Source organism: Bombina bombina, chromosome 2 (assembly GCF_027579735.1).
Source record: "Bombina bombina isolate aBomBom1 chromosome 2, aBomBom1.pri, whole genome shotgun sequence".
Taxonomy (NCBI): domain Eukaryota; kingdom Metazoa; phylum Chordata; class Amphibia; order Anura; family Bombinatoridae; genus Bombina; species Bombina bombina.
The window spans coordinates 496,407,743-496,413,713 of record NC_069500.1 but is presented as its reverse complement, the minus strand read 5'-3'; the positions used below and the strand labels follow the sequence as shown (position 1 = coordinate 496,413,713).

The following is a 5,971-nucleotide window of genomic DNA, read 5'->3' as shown; positions in this document are numbered from 1 at the left end:
GCAGGGTAGAGGGAGGAGCATGAGCCAGCAGGCAGCAGTGCAGGAGGAAGAGAGGGGGAAGATGGAACAGCAAGAAGAGCTGAGCCACTCATGCTAACAGGTCTAATTTGTTAGAGGACACTTTCTTGTGCAGCTGTGCTAAAATACAATTGTTTCCCATTTTTCCCTCAAGTAATTCTTTTTAAAAATGTTCATGTCTATGCAAAATCCTGCTATTTTCTGTAGCAAAAGAATATAACTGAAGCTTTGGTTCCAAGCGTTTCAGAGTGCCGTGCAGGCATTTGTACGGAATCATTCATACATTTTTTGTCACTCACGTCCCTGAGTTTGCCAGAATGCACAAATCTGTAAAAACGTAGTAGACATTCTTTTTAGATTTTGAACACTAAAAAATACTGGAATATTTTTATTGTATACATTTGAGATATTTATGACTAACCATAGAACCACAGGGGAGTTTCTAACATTGTTTATAGTGCTAGGCATAACAGAAGAATAGGACTATTAATCAAAGGACATGCAATACACTCTCCGTATTCAGCATTGCACCAGCAGCTCACAAGAGCTGCTGGTGCAACGCCCCCCCTGCAGACTCGCGGCCAATCCTGGGAGGTGTCAATCAACCCGATCGTACTCAATTGGGTTATATTGTGGCGATTCCTGTCCGTCTGCTCAGAGCAGGCGGACAGGGTTATGGAGCAGCGGTCTTTAGACCGCTGATTCATAACTGCTGTTTCTGGCGAGTCTGAAGACTCACCAGAAACACTGGCCCACAAGCTCCATACGAAGCTTGATAAATGGGCCTCCAAGACTTTTCATTCCTGAGCATACTGAGTGTCTTTTCCTAGTATACTTCCTATGATCAAATGGGGGAATGTGATAGGGCTACAAAACTCTGATGCTCTTCTGTGCACCTTGCTTTCCTCATAGGGGTAGATTTATTATAGTGCAAGCGGACATGATACAATGTAGCGTATCATGTCCGCTGCACATAGATAAATGCCAACAGCATACATTGTCGGCATTTATCATTGCACCAGCAGTTCTTGTGAACTTCTGGTGCAATGCCGCCCAATGCAGATTCGCGGCCAATCGGCTGATAGCAGGGGGTGTCAATCAACTCAATCGGGTTGATTTCTGTCCGCCGCCTCAGAGCAGGCGGACAAGTTATGGAGCAGCGGTCTTTAGAAGGGCATCAAGCTCCATACGGAACTTGATAAATCAGCCCCATAGTCTTCAAATTTGTAAGATGAAACATTTGACAATAATTGCCTAAAATATTAATATTGCTTAAATATGACCTTTAATAGAATTATTCCTATGCTTTGGATTAAATTCACAAATAGTTGGTTACAATTTCCTAATCTGTTGCTTTAAATGATATCAAAAGTACATTTGAATTAAATGGTAGTTAATCGGGTGGGGCGGCCAAAAATCCTAGCACCGACCCTGCTTTAGATGATTATTTCACCTGTGCTCTAGTTAAGATATAATGAATATCTGGCCTGTTAAGGGTCCTGTGGACTGGAGTTGAGAATTACTAAGATAGAGCACACCATTTTAAACAACTTTCCAATTCTCTTACATTATCTAAATGTGCAGTCTATTAATTTGCATATTTTTGTGAGGCACCAGCTGATGGCTGTCATGTTACAGTGGGAGCAAAAATAGAACTATCTTTAAAATGTACAACTCATTTGAAATTCAAACGGAGTGCTTTTGCATAGTCTTTTTATTAGACAATTTAATCATACCTCAAACGTTTCAATTCTCGTAACTTTCCTATTTGTAACTGTTTACATTTACAATACATTACGCCGTAATAATGTAATGTATTGTAAACAGTTCAAAATAGGAAAGTTATGATTACGGCGCCGTTTGATGATTACGGTATATCAAACCGCACGCCTTATGTAACATACGCCGTTGCAGGGACTTGTGAAGTACATTTTAGAAGCATAAAGTTCAAGATCCTAATTATTAAAGCATAAACTTTATGCTTTATGGTTGCCATAAAGAAACGTTTTAATAGTGAGCCAATGATAATGGATCATGGAGAGAAGACGGTTAAGAAAAGAAAATTACTGAATATTTTTTAAAGTATGGTTTTACTTCAAAAGTTGCAGCAGGAATTGAGAAACCGCAATGTGTTATTTGTAATGAAGTTCTATCGTCCGAATCTATGAAACCCAACAAACTGAAACATCATTTTAATAGAAAGCATCAAAGCTTTGCTGGCAAGGATACCCAGTATTTCAAAAACAAGGCTGATAGTGTCAAGAAAGGCAGACTTGATACTGGTGGCAAGTACAACCAGCAAAACCTAGCAGCCATTGAAGCTTCATATTTGGTGGCTCTCAGAATCGCCAAAGCTAAGAAACCTCACACCATTGCCGAGGAATTGCTTTTGCCAGCAGTCAAAGACATTGTTCAAGTTATGATTGGAACTGAATTTGTTACAAAATTAAGTGCAATTTTCTTATCTAACGACACTATCAACAGAAGAATAGATGACATGTCTGCTGATATTATTCATCAGGTAATCCAGGAAATGAAAATCTGCTCCACTTGGAATATTTAGCATCCAGCTGGATGAATCTACAGATGTTGCAAACTATTCTCAATTACTGGTTTACGTGAGGAATATTAATGATGGCTACTTTAAAGATGAGTTATTTTTGTGCAAACCTATTGAAACGACAACTACTGCGCATGATGTATTTGACACACTTGGTTCATTTCTGGAAAAGCATGAGAGCTCTTGGGAAAAGGTTTGTGGTGTTTGCACAGATGGTGCTACAGCTATGGTAGGATGTTGGTCTGGATTTCAACGTTTGGTATTGAATGAGTCACCAAAAGCCATCGGAACTCACTGTATGATTCATCGACAAATGTTAGCAACGAAGACGCTGCCACAAGAGTTACAAGAAGTATTGAAACAGTCGACTGCTTTCTAAAATTTGTAATGAATTGGTGCATCCAATAATAATCAAGAGGAAATGTTATAAAATGTGTTTTTGATCTTCGTGATGAATTAAAAACGTTTTTTAATCAGAAAGCAAAACCGCAGTTCAAAGCACTTTTCAGCAATGAAAATGAACTGCAATAAACAGCTTACTTGGTTGTAGACATGTGCCTTTCGTTTCGAAATACAATTCGGAGGAATTTGCCATATTCGGAGATTTGAATCAATTCAAATTTCCAAATTACCCTAGCACCAAAACTAAACTAATCCGAATGCATTTGTAATGAATAAATCCGAATTAGTTCGGATTTATTAGCCACATTCGAATGGCCATGGACTAATCACAATTCAGTATAAAAATTAAAATTTGGTGAGATTTAGTGAGATAGAACAGTGAAATAATTCCGTTTGTTTAACTTGGAACCATCGGAATCAACATAACACATACCGAACTTCTGAATTTACGAATCAAATCCGAAACGAATACATCCAAATTTATTTGAATCCAAATACGAATACATTCTAATGTATCCGAATTCGAATTGATCCGAAATGAAATTCAAAAAAATCCGAAATCGGTCCGAAACAAATTTTTCCGCTGTGCACGTCTACTTGGTTAACATCTTTGCAATCTTGAACGAGTTAAATTTATCACTTCAAGAACCAAATGCAACATGCCTCAATTTGTCTGCAAAGATCCGATCATAACAAATGAAACTTTAACGTTGGCAAAGAAAAATTGGATGAAAATAGAATTTACATGTTGCCCAACTTATCTGCTTTCTTTGAGGAAAATGCCATTAAACTTGACAAAAGGATCAAAGTGATAATTTATGTCAAAGAACACTTGCAAATGCTTGCAGACAAAATTTCTTCATACTTTCCAAACTTACCTGACACCCCGTTTGCACTTGCTACAGGTCCATTCACAGTCAAAGTTAAGGATGTTCCTGAGAATGCACAAGAGGAGTTAACTGAACTCATTACCAGCCAGGGTCGGCTCCAGAACGAATTAAATTGGGGGGCATTTTTTTTTTCACGAGGGGGCACGCATTTAAAAAGCATGTATGAGAGTCAAAATAAGAGCAGACCTACTGTGGCAGTCCAGGGGCTACATTTATCAGATCTCTGGCTGTGCAGGAGTTAGATTTGTTTATATTTCTGGAAGTGCAGCGGTTACATGTGTCATATCTCAAGGAGTATAGGGGTTACATTTATAAGATGTCTGGCAGTGCCGCAGCAGTTACATTTAGCAGATTTATGGCAGTGCCGGGGTTACATTTGTCATATCTCAGGAATGTCTCCCACATATGACACAGCCAGTGGACACTGTTTGCATGTCTAGCTCTACCAATGACCCTACTAATGATCAAATAAGCTTTTACGTGACAATAAATTTGAGTGCCAAGCAGTACATTACTTGTGCAGATATTATTAATGACATTTACCAGCACACACACAGTATATACACAGTATGTATATATATATATATATATATATAAGTACAGTATATATATATATATATATATATATATATATATATATATATATATATATATATATATATATATATATAATAAAACAACCTTGGGGACAAATAGGAGATGTTTTGAAACATGTAAATAATAAAACATAAGGCTATTTCACTCATTGTCCCACAGTTACATGTAAAGTGTGTGTATGTGAGCACCTATAATCGGACACACATTTTACACTGATCACTGCAGATAAAGCAGGCACAATGCACACTTGTTTTGTGTGACCTGCAGTGGGGAAACCAAGGAATTCCCAATTTGCTTCTTTATCTGTGGCTGCCAGGATATAAAGCACAATAGGGAAGGGATACTACGCTCACACACACATTGGTTATACGGCTGTGTTTTCACAAAATTACTTCTGTCTTCCCTCTCACTGACTGTTAGCTTCTCCCAGCACTTCCTGCAGAGGTCTGATGATGTCATCATCTCACTTCAGCTCTGTAGTAAGCGGGCTAGCAGGAGGAGGGGCATTGCAAGCCCTAGGTTAACTGTGAGAGCACCAGCAGGGAAAAGCAACTTTATTTGTTATCTGCTTGTAAATAGAGGAGAGTAAAGAGATTAGCTGGGCCCTCCAGTGGCGGATCTCCAGGGTCCAGTGGCTGCAAATGGTTGATGCAACATTTGGGACCTTGGACGTTCTGTGACTTTAAAAATGTAAAAAAAAAAAAAAAAAAAAATTTCTTTTGCCCTGGGGGGCACAGCATTCCATTTGGGGGGGCATTGCCCCCAATGCCCCCCTTAGAGCCGACCCTGTTACCAGCGATGAAGCAAAAAATGATTTCTCTTCAATGACAGTTAATGAGTTCTGGATCAAGTGTTTGCAGTCATATCCTGTTCCGTCTGAGATTGTGTTGCGCCTTCTTCTTCGATTTCCAACAACATATCTTTATGAAACAGGCTTTTAGGATTCCTCCCGTCCCCTTCAAGTTCAATCCGATTGGCTGATCCGATCAGCCAATCAGATTGAGCTTGCATTCTATTGGCTGTTCCGATCAGCCAATAGATTGCGAGCTCAATCTGATTGGCTGATCGGATCAGCCAATCGGATTGAACTTGATTCTGATTGGCTGATTCCATCAGCCAATCAGAATTTTCCTACCTTAATTCCGATTGGCTGATAGAATCCTATCAGCCAATCGGAATTCGAGGGACGCCATCTTGGATGACGTCCCTTAAAGGAACCGTCATTCTTCAGTTGGACGTCGTCGGAAGAAGATGGGTCCGCGCTGGAGGTCTTCACGATGGAGCCGGTCCTCATCGGATGAAGATAGAAGATGCCGCTTGGAAGAAGATGGTTGCCGGTCCGGATCTACTCTTCTTCCCGGATAGGATGAAGACTTTGGACCCTCTTCTGGACTTCTGTCTTTTTTCAACCTCATTTACTATGTTATGATGAGTGTAGTATGAAACAGTGTTATTAGGAGTGTAACTGTACATTTAAATGTATTTTTGATGTGTTTTGTGTAAC

The 5,971-nt window shown here is 39.3% G+C and overlaps 1 pseudogene; it reads left to right on the top strand.

Moving 5' to 3' along the window:
• The first annotated feature begins 2,003 nt into the window (after positions 1-2,003).
• LOC128647031 (zinc finger BED domain-containing protein 5-like) lies at positions 2,004-5,408 on the top strand (annotated as a pseudogene).
• The last annotated feature ends 563 nt before the right edge of the window (positions 5,409-5,971 follow it).